Below are 18,098 nucleotides of genomic sequence, written 5' to 3'. Positions count from 1 at the left end.
GCTACAAGTGTTTCCATGGATGCTTGAGGATAATGAGCACAGATTCACTCTCCTGCATTTGCAGTTGACTCATCTCTTTTGTGACTCTTCCTGATGAACAAAGAAAAATGAAAGTAAATATGAAGTGAACATATACTGAGTCATGTTTAGGACATTTGTGCTTATTTTTCAAAGAAACATTTTAGTGTGCTGAGTTCCAATACAGAGAATTGTGGGAGTAAAATGGATTCAGAAAGTACCCATGAATGTATTCAGCCCGAGTTTGAGTCAAATGTATTCAGCCCAAGTTTGAGTCAAACAAAATGTACGCTATACTTTTGTTTTTGGTCAAAGAGAATCAAATTATAGATTTGTGAATTTCTAAGGGCTTTTGTTAGATCAACTTTTTTTTATGTAGTTGACTAAATGCCAAAGTCAAATCTTATTTCAGCAAAAAGCATTTTAATAACAAGCATGTAAAGCAAACAAAGCTACAGTCTCTAAGTTTCTGCTGATCACTGTGTATCTAAACTGCTCACAATAACTTTCAAGACTGTAGGATCTGGGCTTGGACCTACATGTCATCATCATCTCAATCCCTTTTCTTCTGCCACACCAATCACCTTTCAGTTTCTTGACTTTGCTACACCTTTCTATACTATGGATCTTTGTGCATGATGTTCTCTTTGCCCTAGAAAAGTCTCCATTGCTTCTCCCCCCCACCCCACCCCCACTTCTTACATAACTTTCTCCTTCTATTTCCTTGGTTCTATGTCTAAATGTGGCTTCCTAAGAAAGATCTTTCTAAAATTTGGATTCAAAGCAATCTCAGCACCAGCAAGTTTTTTATGGAAATTGACAAGCTGGCTGTAAAATGTATATGGAGATACAAAGAGCCATGAATAACCAAGAAAACATTGAAGAAGATGAAAAGAAAAGAAATGATAGACTGAAATACAATATACAATAAAATATGAATTTCCCTTTTTTCAGTGATCCAATTACAGTTGTGAAAAAGCAAACCGTGTGTGTGTGTGTGTGTGTGTGTGTGTGTGTGTGTGTGTAGTCTTGTGTCTGGAATCTATAAAAAGATTCCTGCAAATCTAAAAGAAAAGGAAAGAGAACCCAGTAGAAAATGAGTAAAAGACGTGAACATGCACTCCACAGAATAAGATTAAAATGGCCTATTAACACATGAAAAGATGCTCACCTGCTTTAATCATCAGGGAAATGCAAACTAAAAGCACAGGCATACCTTCTAAAATAACTAAAATTAAATTAAAACTATGTCAATAACCAGTGTTAATAAATATGTGAAAACAAGTAGAATTCTCTTCAATTGCTGATAGGAGCGTAAACTAGCACAACCATTTTGGAAAAGAATGTGACCCATCTACTAAAGCTGAGTATATACACACACTATGATCTAGTCATTTCTCTGCTAGGTATATAAGCAAGATAAATGTATTTAAACATTAAATAGCATTTAAGAATGTACATAGCAATACTTTTCATAGTAGCCTCAAATTGGAAACAACTTAAGTATCCATCAAAAATAATAGAATGGGAGTGACTATCTAAACAATGGTCTATTCATGCAATAGAATACCAAGGAGCAAGGAGAAGGAAGAAACTACACTCAACTCAACTACGTGGACAAATCTCACAAACATAATGCTGAGTAAAATAAGCCAAATGCATTATATGTCATATATTTAATACTTCAATGAAAGGTTATTTAAAAACATATATATCATCTATATATATATGCACTGTATATTTAGCAATAAACTTAAGTTTGCTCAAGAAAAATAATTTCTTTTATTTTATATAACTCACTGTCTATTTTGAGCTCTACTCTGTCCTTCAAATTCAAGGATTTTCTGCTCTCTTGCTTCTGGAGGTGTATCTAATTCTGGATCACTATGTAGGAGTAAGGTTGGGGCATGTGAGTACCTGAATTTTTTCTGCCATCTATCCATGCTGGCATCTACTGAGACGGCAGCATACTGTTTTGGTCTTCAGCATACACAGATTACTACTGAGTCATCCCGTAACTGAATATAAGAATTCTGAGGCCAGGCATGGTGGCTCATGCCTATAATCCCAGCACTTTGGGTGGTCAAGGTGAGAAGATTGCCTGAGTCCTTGTGTTGGAGACCAGCCTGGGCAATTTGGCGAGACCTCATCTCTACAATAAATCAAAAAATTAACTGGGCATGGTGGTACATGCTTGTAGTTCCAGCTACTTGGAAGACTGAGGTGGAAGGATCACCTGAGCCCAGCAGGTCGAGGATGCGGTGACCATGTGCATGCCACCGCACCTCAGCCTGGGTGACAGAGTGAAACTCCAACTCAAAAAATAAAAAATTCAGAAAAGAGATTTTTGATATTGTCCCCCACAATTCCTACTGGCACCCCAGAAGAAGAGGACTCAAGATTCTCTTTCAAGTAATCCATAAGAATAGGGCTCTCCAACCACAATGTCCTTACTTTCAGATTTCATATATTCCCTCAAAGTTATGGCATATATACTGAGTCCTTTCCACTCCCCCTCAGTACCCAGACTTGTTAATCTCAAAAGCCAGGACATGAATGGGGCTGGAGGGAGAAAGAGTTAACACCACACATAAACTGGATACCACTTCATTGTTTAAAGGCTTTGCATTGCTTTTCCTTATACGTACATTTCATACATCTTAATGAGTCTAGGGGATTAAAAATGGCCACAAATTCTTTGAACCTTCTTCTATCAGGAACTGTAATTTATTTCTTCACATCTTGAATCTGGAGTGGCCCTGCGACTTTTTTTTGACTAATAAATAGAATGAGGTAGAGTAACACATACAGCTTCCAAGGAAAGCCACGAGAAGCCTTGCTCTTCCTCTGACCCTTTTGCGGCCCTGAATTTGCCATGTCAAGAAGCCCGGGCTAGCCTCCTAAGGCAAAGAAAGACAACATCAAGAAGGAGGCCTCATCAACTCAGCTATTACAGTCACCAGTTGAGTGCAACTGTCTGAGTGGGCCCAAACAAGATCAGCAGAAAACCACACAGATGAACTCAGTCCAAATTGCTGATCTGTGGAATCATGAGCAAACAAATGATTGTTCTTTTAAGCCACTGAAATTTAGGATAGTTTGCTAGCAGCTGTAGACCACAGATACAATATGGCACACAGAACCTTGCATAATCTGGTCCTGCCCATTTCTCCCACCTAACTGTAGCAAGCATTCTCCTGACTTTCTACACCCCAAGACTGCTTTTGACTTCCTTGATGCTCTTCAGCTATTTCTGCCTAACACATTTGCACATTTTTTTCCTCTGTAAGGAATACGCTTCCTTCAATCATTTTCCTAGCTAAATAGTTCTCATCTTTCAGGTCTTAATTCAAATATCAGAGAGGCCTTCTTTGATGGCTCAATAGCACCCTGTTCTTTTCTCTTATGGTAGCTACCACAATGTGTAACTTGTGTGTGATTGTTTAATGTATAGCTTTCCCAATAGTCTTTAAGAACCATGAAGGGAGAGACCCATATGTGTTTAGTTTACCACTGTAAACCTAGCATCTACTCCCAACACCTCACATGTAATAGGTGCTTAATAAGTTTATTGAAGAAATATATGAATACTTTTACCATGATTACATACTTAAAATAATATTTCGGAAACATCCTGGTAGAAATGTCTCATGAAACCCAGTTTTCTGTAGCCAGTCTACCAAGCAAGGCACACATTTGAGAATCAGAAATATTGACTGCTTCAATTTTGCTCCCATGTTGAAAAAGAGTAGCTGATAGGCAGGCCCAAGTTTACAGCCAAACGAAATGGGTCTACCATCAGGTGAAAGTAGTATAGTTAGAACTTATTTTTAAATTCTTTTAAATATTTTATTCCTCTTATTTTAGTTTCAGTACAAAATGAAAACTTGTCTGACACCTTTTCTGAAAAACAAATTTACTTGTATATTTGAAAATTGCTTTTAAGACAGAATGTTTAGAATTTTTTTCTAGTCTAGAAATAAATCAAATTGTGGTGACCTTTCCTAAGATGCCTGGCTTTTTCTAAAATTATATGTCATTTAAATAAAAGTGTAAGTCCAGGCATATGAGGTCCAACAATTAAGTTTGCCAACTCATCCTAGAAAAAGTGCTACATACCTCATTGCTGAATATCACTATGGTCACTTTCAAAGTACTCCTCTTGGGAAACTACACACTGATATCAGCACCTAGTCCCCCCATCAAAGCAACTTTGGAATTCTTTTTCTGGAATGGCCATCAGAGCTTTAGTCATATTACCCTTGATGTTCTGAATGTCATCAAATATCTTCCTCTCAATGTTTACTTTATCTTTGGGTAAAGAAAAAAGTCATTGGGGGCCAAATCAGCTGAGTAGGAAGGGTGTTCCAATACAGTTATTTGTACAGCGCTGCCAATGTAAGCACACGGTGGAAAGTATGCAAACTTAATTGTCAGAACTCAACAAATAATAATGACAGCTCTGATGGCCATTCCAGAAAAAAAGAGTTCCAAAATTTCTTTGACAAGTGGACTTTTTCTAGGATGGTTCATGAACCTAAATGTCAGATCTCATATGGCATATTCCAAGTGATAATAGGACAGTGAAGTAAAGAAGTTCAAAGCTGAGTCAAAACTAAGATGCAAAAGTTAAATTCAAGGAGAGATTGGTAGAACTGGGAAGTAAACCTCATCAAATATATAGGATGGCACAGAACCAGCTACAGAAGATTGGAGGAAGTCCGGGAGAGTACACATCATTTATTTATTTGGCCATTCAAAAATTAATGAGCAACAATTATGTAATTGACATTGTTGTATATCCTGAGGATTCAGAAGTGATCAACATAGACAAAGGTCAGATGTTGCTGCTCCAGGGTCATAGAAACACAGGCCTCTTCCACCTTGCTGCTTCTCCTCATTAGTGCATCTTCCATATTCAAGTTTCCCTAATCATCAGAAATGGCTATGGCGTTCAAGCGATCACATCCAGGTTCCCAGCTAGAAAAAAGAAAAAGCAGAGAAGTGAAAAAAATGTGCCATTCAGTAATTTTGCCCATTTAAATGCTTCCCAGGAATCCTACCCAATGACTTGCACTTGATCTCATTGCCTGTCTCTACTCTCAAAACTAGAAAATGAAGTCTTATAGCTGAGCACATTGCCTTCTGGAATAAAATTGATTTTTTTTTTTTTTAGTTGGAGTCTCACTCTGTCACCCAGGCTGGAGTGCATTGGCATGCTCATGGCCACCGCAGCCTCGACCTGCTAGGCTCAGGCAATCCTTCTGCCTCAGCCTTCCAAGAAACTAGAACTACAGGTGCACACTACCACACATGGCTAAAAGTTGATTTTTTTTTTTTTTTTGACTTGGAGTCTCACTCTGTCACCCAGACTGGAGTGAAGTGGCCATTCCCGGCCACTGCAGCCTTGACCTGCTGAGGCTCTGGCAATCCTTCCACCTCAGCCTTCCAAGTAGCTGGAACTACAGGCACGTGCTACCATGCCCGGCTAATTTTTGATTTATTGTAGAGATGAGGTCTCACCAAGTTGCCCAGGTGGGTCTCGAACCCTTGGGCTCAGACAAACCACTCACCTCAGCCTCCGAAGGCGCGGGATTACAAGCTGAGCCACCGAGCCCGGCTAAAAGTTGATTATTTTACTTAGAAAGACAAGGAAAATGGATATTGGGTTGGAAGCTAGCAGGCAGTCTCACAGAGATTGGTGCTGAAGCCACATTTCAAGTGGAGATGGGGGTCTTGAACAGGGCCATCAAGATTAAATGGAAGAGGAACACAGTTCTTCCTTCCTCAAGGTCAGGTGCAAATCCTGATGAACAGACTTTTTATGTCACTGAGTTTCCAACAACCTCATTGGTTCGATAGTCTGTCTGCCCTCACTTTTTCAAGTTTTCTTCTATTTTACAGAAAGTGACTGGTGGAGATTTATTCTCAATACTCTGGATTGTCTCTCAAAGGAGTTTCTGCTCATCTACTGAGGTTATCTTAAGGTTTGGGAACTGATAAAATGTACGCAATTTTTTTAAAAAATAGGTTTGTCTTTCCAGTATTTTCCTTATAAATTTTTTTCGTTGTTTTACAAAACTTGAAGTTAAGTTCCTGGCATAATTTCTTATACGCAATTAGGCACCGTTATGGACAAATGCGGCATTGTATTGTAACCCTCTCCACCCTTCCTACATGTCCTCATTGTCCTGCAATTCCTCTACCGCTGTCACGTGGGCACACTGTATGTGCAAGGCCATCACGCTTTCTTTTTTTGTATTCCAAGACCATTCCCTTTTAAGAGTAATAAAATATAGATCAGGGTGTGCAATTGAGCTTGGTGCTTCCAATTACTTATGTGAGCTCAGAGGAGTTCAACCTGAATTTTCAAACAGGCATTTTTAAATCAATAATAATTTTTTATTTTATTTCAAGCCAAACATTCTAGGTTTTCCCTGGTATCGTTCAATAATCTCATTTCATGTTTGCCACTACCAGCCTGGCAAAGCCACCCCCCTCTTCCAGGGGACAAGGTATTTTCAAGAGTTCTTATAGTCCCTAACAAATTCCTCATTCTAACTTCCCTGCCACAATTATCAGGAAATTTCCCTTTATTAAGCCCTCATAACACATTTAGTTTCTGCCTATGAAGAGTACCTTCCTCAGAGTCCCAAAATATCCTGATGCTAAATAAAAAATTTGTATAATGTTTCTAAAGGTTGCTTATATAGCTGGTTAAAAAAAATAGCTCATACATGCATTTTATGCAGTAGTAGAGAAGAATAATTTGCCCACATTTAGGGTTTTTTTTAAAGGTAGTGTTATAAAATCAACACTGTATTTTTATTCCCCTTCGCACACTATATCCACGCTTCTTTCTTCTCAGTCTCTATGTGGATATTTACCAGACTGTTTCCAGTTCAGAGCTTCCAAAGCAATGCCAAGAATAAAGTCTGGGGACAAGCTGAGTTCAGGATTTAGATGAATATATTTCCCAGTAGAAACTGAATTTTTCTTTAAAGAATGCAATCATAGATCTAAAATAAAACAAAACAAAAACATGCAGGCACACACAACCCAAAACCCATGTAGAAATCACTCTATAGACAAGACAGATTTGTTGCTAAATTTATGACTTTAAAAAATGACAATAAAATGACCAAACAGTGGACAGGTGCTGTATTTCCTGCATCCAGCAGGCCCTTCTCTTCCAGAAACAAGCACGCTTCTTTCCTAAAAGGACTGCAGTTTATGTGGTTTCAACGAGGCTAACCCTGCCCTCTCCTATCTCCACTGGAGGAGTCCAGAGTATGCCAGGATCAGTCTAGTCTTTGCTGAGATTTCTTACGTAGGTTTGCAAAACAGTAAATGAAATGTAAACAAAGGGCCTTTCTTTCTCAAAGATGATAAGTCATAAGAACAATGAAACCTGAGCTGCCTACAGTCATCATTCCTAATCATAGAAATAAGCCATCTGCAATAGAGAAATATGAGGCCAATATGTAAAAAGTCAGGAGATGCAAGACAGAAAGAGACAGAATCCTGAAAACAACACTTGGGTCCCTGGACTTAACACATTTCCTTTTCTGCCTTGCAAGTTTGTATTGGTTTTCTGTTATGTGCACTTAAGAGACCCTGTCACTAAAATCAGAAGACAAATACATCACAAAACATTTTGGGAAAATGAAAGATATCTACTGGTGTATATAGTTATGTATGTCTTAAGCAGATTTTTTTTTTAAGTTTCCAGATTGTTTTAGCAGACTTACTGTTATTTGCAAATTATTTACATTAAGTTGGTTTGATGATGTCTGCCAAATCTTTTGCATTCAACACTTTCAGATAAACTCTAAATTATACTTTTTTTAAAAAAGTAGGCTCCTTGCATAACTACTACAGTCCTTTTAAACATTTTGCAGATCAATTGCATCTTTACCAATTAAAGTTTAGCCACGAAAAGGAAATAAAAATCAAACCAATCACTTCCACAGTTTTTATTAGCACTGTGAAATGGTATGTAAGAGAGTAGACAAGTTAAAATGAGCTTTCTGTATAATTTAGAGATTTTGTTTTCCAATTATATTAGAGACAGTAAATGTTTTGCACAACTTCATTAAGGTGCTTATTTTAGATTCCCAAATTAATTTAATTTCCTCCGCATCACGAACATTTGGAAAGTTCAGGTATTTTTGTTTATTTTTTTTCTAATTTCAGAGTTGTGGGGCACATGTGAAAATTTGTTACATAAATAAATTGCAAGAAGGAGAGGTTTGGCCTTCTACTGAGCCCTCTCTCTTCCTGTAGTGGACATGGTACTCAGGGGATGGTTTTATGCCCCTAGCCCCCTTCCCTCCCTCCTTTAGCAGTGCCCAGGGACTAATGCTCCCGGTGAAAAGTTCAGGTATGTTATTTTTTTTTTTTTTTTTTTTTTGAGTTGGAATCTCACTCTTGTCACTCATGCTAGAGTGCAGTGGCACACTCACTGCTACCGCAGCCACAACCTGTTGGGCTTGGGTGATTTCCGCCTCCGCCTTCCAAGTAGCTGGAACTACAGATGCACAGCGCTATGCCCGGCTAGTTTTTTTTGTGATTTATGTAGAGATGAGGTCTCTCCAAGTTGACCAGGCTAGTCTCAAAGCCCCAGGCTCAGGCAATCCTTTAAAATATCGTCTACCACATGGATTGTCCCAAGAAAATAATCTTCCTGGTCATTTAATGGATGCTGTTAACATTATCAGCATATTGCCTTGGATGCTTTGACTTAGACTGATTTCAGTCGTCATACCATTTTGTTGGTGAAAAGACACCTTCTTGATGCACTGAGTAATCACCAAGGTAAGAGATAATCCTTGTTCTAAAGAGCAATGTCCTGAGCAGTTCCACAGGTGAAGCAAATGAGTCTGACTGGACACCTACGTCTCACCTGTGCTAGAAAGAACATCAGGCAGTGGAGTGGTGTCTCACTGAATTCAGAACCCAGGAAACATGGAATTTAGTTTGTTTATATCTAAAAAAAAAAGAGAAAAGAATAAAATGCTCTCAGGCATTGAGGACTACTATAATCCCTGTAATTTGAGCCAAAACTCAAGAAATAAGCCTAAGGAATTTGAACTTTAAAAATGCTCATATTCTGTATCTTCATAGAGTGACAGGTGGCCCCAAAAGAGGGAGAAATGAACTAACATTCAAATTCATCCATACTGTTGGGAAACAACTCAAAATATATATCCTGGAGATGGTCGTTCATGCAATCAATCATATTTTGTCAAGAAGGAACACATATCTGTAATTGATCTAGTCCAGATGAGGGGCTTACTCTACTTCAAGTAAACATCAAGAACCTTAAAAACGACAGCTTTTCTCTCTGCCAGAGTTAATGTATACATACATGCTATAGCAATACTTCACTATTAACTATTTGTATTGGCTTTTTAATTTTCTTAAGTATAAACAATGGTTTTGAAACATTTAGAAGAAAACAGCACCTCCAGAGGCCATGGAAATCCATCTTTAAACAATATGAATCCAACAATAAGTGAGTCACACACTTGGGTGAGTCAGTCAAATCAAGGTTTATGCTGAGCTGATGATTCATCACTAAACTGGATTCATATTCATGTTTCCCCATGCTTGAAGGCAAACACAAGAGATTAAATTATTTTTAAAAAGCATCTTCTTGACAAACACATCAGACTTGCAAGCAAAAATGATAACTTCATAGGATGCCAAGCTTCCCTGAAGTAAACCAAATATCTCTGCACAGCAGACAGAGCCATGTGTTTCAAAAGTCGCGGAGTGGAGTGAAGCACACCGGGCAACACAAGAAAGAGAGACCTGAAATGCCCAAGTCCTGACCTTCTTGCACATCAGGGACTTTTGGGGGATGCTGGAAAGGAAGAAAGAGGGAGCATTGAGCCCCCTTTGTCTTCCCAAATGTAGAGCAAATCACGGCATTTGCCTAAACCTCAGCTTCATTGCTGACAAAATTAAAATGGTGCAAATCAGCTTACTTGTCCCGGCAGGTATGTTGAAGACTAACCAAGAAAAGCATCTCTACCCTAGTCTTGTTTGAATACCTGTAATTCCTACATGTTATTGCATTTGAATTAAGGCATGCATTCTCAACCCTGCTGCATGGTAGGATCACCTGGGGAGTCTTTTGAAATGTCATTTTAAAAATGTCAAGTCCCTTCCCAAACCAACAAAATTACAGTTTCTGAAAGTGGGGTTTAGGCACTCATAGGTAATTTTTGAAGTTACATAGGTAATTCTGATGTAAAACCAGGGCTGAGAACCATGAGAACAACAGTCCTTATAGTGTGGCTACCAGACCAGTGTCGGCATCACCTAGGAACTTGCTGGAAGTGAAATTCCTGGCCCCACCATGGTCCTGCTGAGTCAGACACTTTAGAGGCAGGATTTAGCAATCTGATTTGCATTTTAACCACCCTTCCAGGGTATGCCCATGTAAGAACATTGCAATAGAACAAAGTAGGAAAGATACCAGTTAAAATTCGGTGTTGTCTAGAAATTGTAACATGATGATTTATTAGATTGATGCTAGTACTTTCGGTTGAATTCGTTTGCAATTTTAATATACTAATCTTTTAAACTGTTCTTAAAAGAATGGAATAAAGGATAATAAGTATAAATGGAAAAATAAGTAGCAAAGGGATCTAGCCAGAGCTGTCTTATGAAAATATAATGTGAGGCAAAAATATAAGCCACAAATGCAAGCCAGTATGTAACATAAGGTATTCTAGGATCCAAAATTAAAAACATTAAAAAAAGAGGTGAAACTACATTTAATAATATACTTACTTACCCTAATATGTCCAAAATGTTATTGTTTTGCCATTAACCAATATAAAGATTATTGATGAAATATCTTTTTTTTCATATTAAGTCTTCAGCATCTTGTGTGTATTTGGCACATAGAGCATACCTCTATCAGACTGACCACATTTCTTTTTTATTTAATTTTTAATTTTGAAGATATGGGGTATAAATCAGGGTTAGGTATACAAATGTTCATTATGTAGATACCATACCCTTGTTGATGACGTGTGCCCCTTCTCCCCTGGCAGTGTCCCACTACTGCCAATCCCACTCTCACCCTCACCCTCAGTAGTTTTCAACTACTGCCAAACCCTTTCTTATAGTATTATGATAATTGTTTAAGGTTCGCTTATGAGTGAGAACATGTGGTACTCAGTTCTTGTTTCTGTGATAGATCACTCAGTATTATAGACTCTAAGTCCATCCAAGTTGCTACGAAGTTCATAATTTTGTCCTTCTTTATGACCGCATAATAGTCCATCGTGTATATGTACCACATTTTTTAAAACCATTTCTCTTTAAGATACCTGCACATGCGTGTTTATTGCAGCATTATTTGCAATAGTAAAAACACGGAACCAACCGTGCTGCCCATCGAAAACTGGCCACATTTCAAGTGTTCTAGACTCATATGTGGCCAGTGGTACGTTTTGAACAGCGCACATCTGGGTTAGTACTTCTTAAACTCTAACGTATGGAGAAATTACCCAGAAAGCTTGGAGATGCACGTTCTAATTTAGCAGGTCTGGGATGAGACTAGAGACTCTATTTTCTTTTAAGTTCTCAGACCTGGCCAGCTACATAATTTTGGGGACCTAGTGCAAAATGAAAATGCAGGACCCTTGTTTAAAAAGCAGGAGAAAAATGCCTTCAAGGGTAGTAAAATATAAAACTTTCTTCCTTCTATTGTTTTCTAATTTGATGCTGTACTCCCTGGGAATGGAGAGGACTGAGCAGGGATATTCAAGGTTGAGTCCAGACCTCTACAGGGGAGGGGGAGGCTGCCCTGGAATCTGGCATGTGCGAATGTGTCACTTAATCCAACATACTTTCAGTTGTTGACATTTTTACGTTGTAAAACTTGAAACTTTCAGAAGATATGAAACTATGAAAATAAGTATGAACTGATTTCCAGACAAAACATTTGAATTAGATTGCCTATACAAATAAGGAAAATACAATAATCCTAAAAGTTCCCAAGATTTTATACTACAAAAAATAGATCTTTTTGATTCCCCATGAGAGAGAAATTGCCTCTTTCAAATCTGAATCCCTTCTCTTCCAAGAGAATGAGGAATGAATGACTCAGAATCCTAGCAGTTTGGTTCAGAGACAAATGAGCTAGCTGCCTCTTTATATAGTGGGAGGTGTCAGCTCCAAGGAAATCCAACTTTTGTCTCTCAGTCTCTTCCTAACATACTAATCCAAAAACCCACAGAGCCTGACCATTTGCAAGAAATAAGTGTCAGAAAACAAGGTTTAAGAGAATGATTGGAAATTTCTATCCTAGTTTTCTTACTGATTGATAATCTTTCTTAAATCACTAAAGTTCCGAGATGTCTTTAAAAGAAATATACACATAAGAAAGTAAAATTAAAATAAACACCAAGAAAGATATAAATCAGACACACAACAACACAAAGGATACCTGGCCCCAAACCAGGGGAAGTGAGGACCAGGTGGCAGCCCAAACTTCATCTACACAAAGCCTACTTGTGTAACTAATCCTGACTTATACACCACATCTCTATAATAAAATAAATAAATAAATTTTTTAAATGTATAAATCAGAATATAATGTTAGAATCGGATGGGAAAAAATAGAACCCAGATTTATAGGCCACAACAGGGTAACAACCTGATTCACAAATTGCTTCTGATTCCTTGTGACCCAAAGTAAAAATAGAAATAGTGTCAATTACATTGTTTTCCTACATTGTTTGTCAGAAAAATGTACCCATTTCCCAAAGAGCACAAAATAACTTCAATACTTACTCACCTAAACTCATTGAACTTACTCAGGTGATTCTGACGTGCAGCCAGGGTTGAGAGCCCTGAGAACAGTGGTCCTCCTGTTATGGATGAGGACCAATGTCAGCATCACCTGGGAACTTGCTGGACATGAAATTCTTGGCCCCACCATGGATCTTCTGAGTCAGACACTTTAGAGGCAGGATCTGGTGATCTGATTTGCATTTTAACCAGCCCTCCAGGGGATGCCTGTGCTGAGAACAGTGGTAGATAATGTCCCTACTGTAGGGTAGATCTTCACTGATTATTTCTTATGGGTCCTTTCAGTAAAAGGCAAACACATTACTACAAACATTAAGTTGAAATAACACATTTATATTCCCTGTCAATTAATTTCTCTGATTAAATTTCATATTTGGTGATTAGGACAGATGTGTGTATTTCCACACTGGGAATTGCAATGGGGAGGGAGTCGATCCATCCTGAAGTCTAGAACTTAGGACTCCTTGACAAGCGTTCACAAGCTCTTTGAGGAGACAAGGACTGATGTTAACTGGTCATCCGACACTTTATCAAGCTGCCACAGAAACGATGTATAGGCACGGTCTGTGACGAAAGAAACCAGATGCCATTTTAAGACTAAATCCTTATAAACTATTACTATTTGTATGACTGGAAATCACCTTTATCTTTCATGTTTTATAAAGCAAATCAGGCCAGACGCAGTGGCTCACGCCGATAATACCAGCACTTTGGGAGGCTGAGATGAGAGGATTGCCTGAGTCCACAAGTTCGAGACCAGCCTGGGCAACTTGATGAGACCTCATCTCTACAATAAATCAAAAAATTAGCCGGGAGTGGTGGTGTATGCCTGTAGTCCCAGCTGCTTGGAAGGCTGGGGCTTAAGGATCACCTGAGTCCAGCAGGTTGAGGCTGCAGTGACCACGAGCAGTGTGCCACTGCATGCCAGTCTGGGCGACTGAGTGAGACTCCAACTCAAAACAAACAAAAACAGGAGATATTACTACATGAAACTATTCTGGCAGTACAGTATAACTTAAGCCCACATTTGAGCACTAAACTAATGCCTCTTATAGACAGAAGTATCTGTCAAAGTCTATCACTGAAATAACTTACAGTTTACTGCATTAATATCTTGTAGACCTTTGAAATCAAATTATTTAGGTGAGCGTGTGAAATCACAAGGGGGTCATAAGTAGTGACCGAGATGGCAAGTGAGGGGTCTGGTACCAGGAGAAAGAGAAAGTGAAGTGTTTAGAGTCTCAAAAGAAAAATTGACATGGGATAATGAATAATTATAAACATAAACATTGCAAATTTAAATTTCTGTAAGAATCTGATCATAAAGGAAGTAATAGATTTTGGACTTCAGATTAACTTTCTTATATCTGTTTTAGGTATAAAACATTCTGGATGGCTATTTTAATCTAAGCAAAATTTTTGTGTAAACTCTGAACATTAAACAAAATATTTTATCATTTATATGTATTTAGAATGTATCATTTTGCCATAAAATTGAAAATCTAATTTCCTGACAATTTATTGAGACATTAAACAAAAATCTCATTGTAGAGTCACATTATATGTTTATAACCTCTCATTTTAATTAGATATTTTTTATTTTGGCTGCTACACTAATTATTATTTTAATTAAATTTTTATGACTAGTGCTCATTTTAATGTATTAAATGTTATTCCTAACGAATGGAAAGTAGTTTAACATTATCTGACATACTCTGGAGCTTTTGTAAAGTTAATTTTTCTCCAAGGATGGATTTTAAAAATGCTTCAACCTCATAGATTTAGAGCCAAAGCCATGTCAGTTTAACTTGAACTCTCAGTGACCCAAGAAGAAGATTACTAGCAGCTTTATTGGGCCAGAGACTATTGTCCTGAGTCTAATAAAATTCTTACTGTCCAATAAGTCTTCAATAATTCAGCCCATCCTCATTCTCCTCTTTTCAAGTTTGCAGTAAGAAGAACAACCATTAGATGTAGGTCTCATCAGAGACCTGCCTGTTCCCTCCAGGGATCAGTGTCCTGTAGGGAGATGTGTGAGCATAGGGCACTCTCCTTTCATGGCTCATACCCCATTTGTAATCATAGATGTGTGTGATTATTTAATTAATGTCTGTCTTCTCTAACAGGACACATGTGACAAAAGGGTGGGTACAGTGTCCAACTGGCACACCCCGTACCCTGCACTGTGCCATGTCCTTGTCTGTAATACATATGATGAACATTTGCAGACTAAATACATGAAAATTTTAGCTGGGAACACAATGGCAAGCTTCATTATATCTACCTTGCCCTAAATCCAAATGGTGGACATTAAGAAAGATTAAGTCCTAATTCTTATTCACATTTTAGTTACATTGTTTATCATATTTCAGTTCGAATATTTTAGGTAGAAAAGTATGCTTTGATTTCATAAGCAATTGGTGCATTTGCAATGAAAATGGACAAGCCGCTATACAATACCAAGGCATGCAGGATATGCTTAACACTAAGGAATAGTAGTTGTCTGGGACACAAAGCCCAACCTGGAAGAGCCACAGGACTTGCAGGACAATAGGGCTTCCAACAAACAGGCCTCATATCCAGTATAGGGAGAGCCTTGGAATGTGGCATGGACTTTCCCTCTGATGTTTTTCTCCCACCTTGTTAAATCTTCTATTTCTGGCTGGGCTCTGTGGCTCAGCCTGCAATCCCAGCACTCTGGGAGGCCAAGGCAAGTAGATTGCCTGAGCCTGAAGGGTTCAAGACCAACTTGAGCAACTTTGTGAGCCCTCGTCTCTACAACAAATAAAACATTAGCCAGGCATGGTAGCGCACGCCTGTAGATCCGGCTACTTGGAAGGCTGAGGCAGAAGGATCTCTGGAGCCCAGTGGGTCGATGCTGTGGTGGCCATGAGTGTGCTATTGCACTCCAGCCTGGGCAACAGAGTGAGACTCCAACTCAAAAAAAAAAATCTTCTATTTCTTCTCTTAATTTCTATCTCTTTATTTCCCATTTCCTTGAATCCAGGAGTCACAGGATACATGGGATATTTATTTGGATCATATGTTCCTGTTCCTACTCTGGAGGGGGAACCTTGACACTTTTCCCTTAAATTCATTTTTAGGTACAAATAAGTCAGAATCCCCCTGATTTGAAGATACTCCATCATTTTAAGTATTATATATTTTTAAAAGATTTGGTGACATTAGAACATTTTTCTCAGACAAGCAGTGTTCATTTAACCCCTCCCAATCCAAAGGAGAAGGGTAGATGGCAAGGCGGGGGTCACTCCCTCCTGGTTGTCCATTTCCCCACTCAGCATTCTTTGACAAACTCCAGGTCACCTCTGCATCCATTCTCATGCTGGTCACACCACATTCTACTCACTTTGCCCTGTACTTGTCATACGAAGAATTCTGAGTTCCCAAGTTCCCTTCCCCTACCCCTCCCCTTTCCTCCCCACCTATTCTCTCTGCACCCAGATCTGGGTTACCCAGCAAGCTGACTCACAGTGAGGGTACGCTGAGCGAGCTAGGGGAATAGGTCACTGGAATCATTTGCATTGGAAATCCCAAAACGCCTTAAGCACAGAGAAGCAGATCTCTAAAGGTGACATTTCAAGGAGTACAGGGTAGACAAGTGTACTGAGGCAGTTAAGGCCTGAGAATAACGGGGACTTACTGGGATGGGAGGGGCTCAACCCTAGGAACACATAAGTGCACCTTAAAAAAAGGCCAGTTTGGCCAGGCTCAGTGGCTCATCTCTATAATCCCAGCACTTTGGGAGGCCGAGGTGAGAGGACTGCCTGAGCCCACAGGTTTGAGACCAGCCTGAGCAAGTTGGCGAGACCTCATTTCTACAATAAAAAAAATAAAATAAATTAGCCAAGTGTGGTGGCACATGCCTGTAGTTCCAGCTACTTGGCAGACTGAGGCAGAAGGATCGCCTGAGCCCAGCCGGTCAAGGCTGCGGTAGCCGGGAGTGTGTCACTGCACTCCAGCCTGGGTGACCTAGTGAGACTTCAACTCAAAAAATAAAAAGATAAAATAAACAAAAGAGACCAGTTCATCCTGTAGTACACATAAAACTAGTGGGACAAAAAGAGATAGAAACAAGCAAGCAAAGACAGCTATGGAGGACTGTTTTGGTTGGTGGCATCCTTGATACCAGCGTTCCAGGGAGTGAAGGGCACATCACCAGTGAGTCCACTCTGTTCAAACTCAGAAAACAGCTGAGCACATACCACGTGCCCCTCAACCACTGCTCACCTAAATCCAGGTCACTGGAACTTGAAAATTGTTACTCAGCATCTACCTTTTCTCAAGACCTCCATCTTAGTGGTTTGAATTTTGTTTATTTCAGTGACACGGAAACTCCGTGCTTGTCTGTCCTCTGAGGGCATGCTGACTTAGCCACCTTGTCTCCTGTACCTTGCCTCACTGAATTTTCCCAAGAATCCAAAGTGAAAGGTGGGAATTAATAGCATGACAATTACTTGAGTTTTCATTGGTCAGTGATAGTTAGCCATGAAGTTAATCATTATTATTAAAGAAGGTCAGTGTAACTTAGAATTGGCAGTAGAATTGATCTTTTTCTCAAGAGAACCTCAACTCTTCAAGCCCAGCCAAGTTTTGCAGCCGTGGGAACCAGGAGGCAGGAATGAGCCGGCCCAGGTGAAGACACAGAGAGCTAATTATGGTAATTAAGCAATATGGTAAAAATAAGCAACTGCTATTGTTCCAAGATAGGCCCCATTTGGTTTGGGGCCAGATGGCGGTACAGCAGCTTTCTTTCACTTTCCTGTCGCCACAGTTTCCCTCTCTTACCTCTTCTTCCTCACCCTTTTCATTCAGAAGCAAACACCAGTGATGAACACTCATATGTCGTCTTATATTTTCATTTGCAAATATGTCGCGGGTGTGCCAGGTTCTTATCCCTCATGCCACATGTCTTCCCCTCCCCTCTGTGTGGTTTCCCCCACAATCCAATCTGGTCTCTCCCCTCCACCCCCACCACCAACCCACCCCTCGTCCCTGCCATGCTCCCCACCCTCCTCCTCTCCCCATCACTGAGACTTACTTATTTGTCTTAACACCAAACGAAGAGTTCCCCCTTGGTTCCTAAGATGATCACTCACAGAGGAGCACATCAAAGAGTCAATTTTTAAGACGGTCTCAGGAAATCTCCAAAACAACTCTGAGGCAAACGAGAAAAAAAATTATACAGAAATGTGCTTGTGGAGACAGAGAAATCAAGAAGTTCTAGC

The 18,098-nt window shown here is 39.3% G+C and overlaps 1 long non-coding RNA gene across 1 annotated transcript in view; it reads right to left on the bottom strand.

Moving 5' to 3' along the window:
* Positions 1 to 4,738: 4,738 nt before the first annotated feature.
* LOC103276716 overlaps positions 4,739 to 18,098 on the bottom strand; it is a 31,883-nt gene continuing 18,523 nt past the window's right edge. The window contains exons 3-4 of the long non-coding RNA XR_505387.2: positions 17,912 to 18,028; positions 4,739 to 4,998 (exon numbers count right to left, since the gene is read on the bottom strand). This is a non-coding gene — a long non-coding RNA (uncharacterized LOC103276716). The remainder of the gene's footprint in view (positions 4,999 to 17,911; positions 18,029 to 18,098) is intronic.

Source organism: Carlito syrichta, unplaced genomic scaffold (assembly GCF_000164805.1).
Source record: "Carlito syrichta isolate Samal-C Ts95f unplaced genomic scaffold, Tarsius_syrichta-2.0.1 Scaffold316346, whole genome shotgun sequence".
Taxonomy (NCBI): domain Eukaryota; kingdom Metazoa; phylum Chordata; class Mammalia; order Primates; family Tarsiidae; genus Carlito; species Carlito syrichta.
The sequence above is the reverse complement of the archived record's forward strand: the minus strand, read 5'-3'. Positions and strand labels throughout refer to the sequence as shown.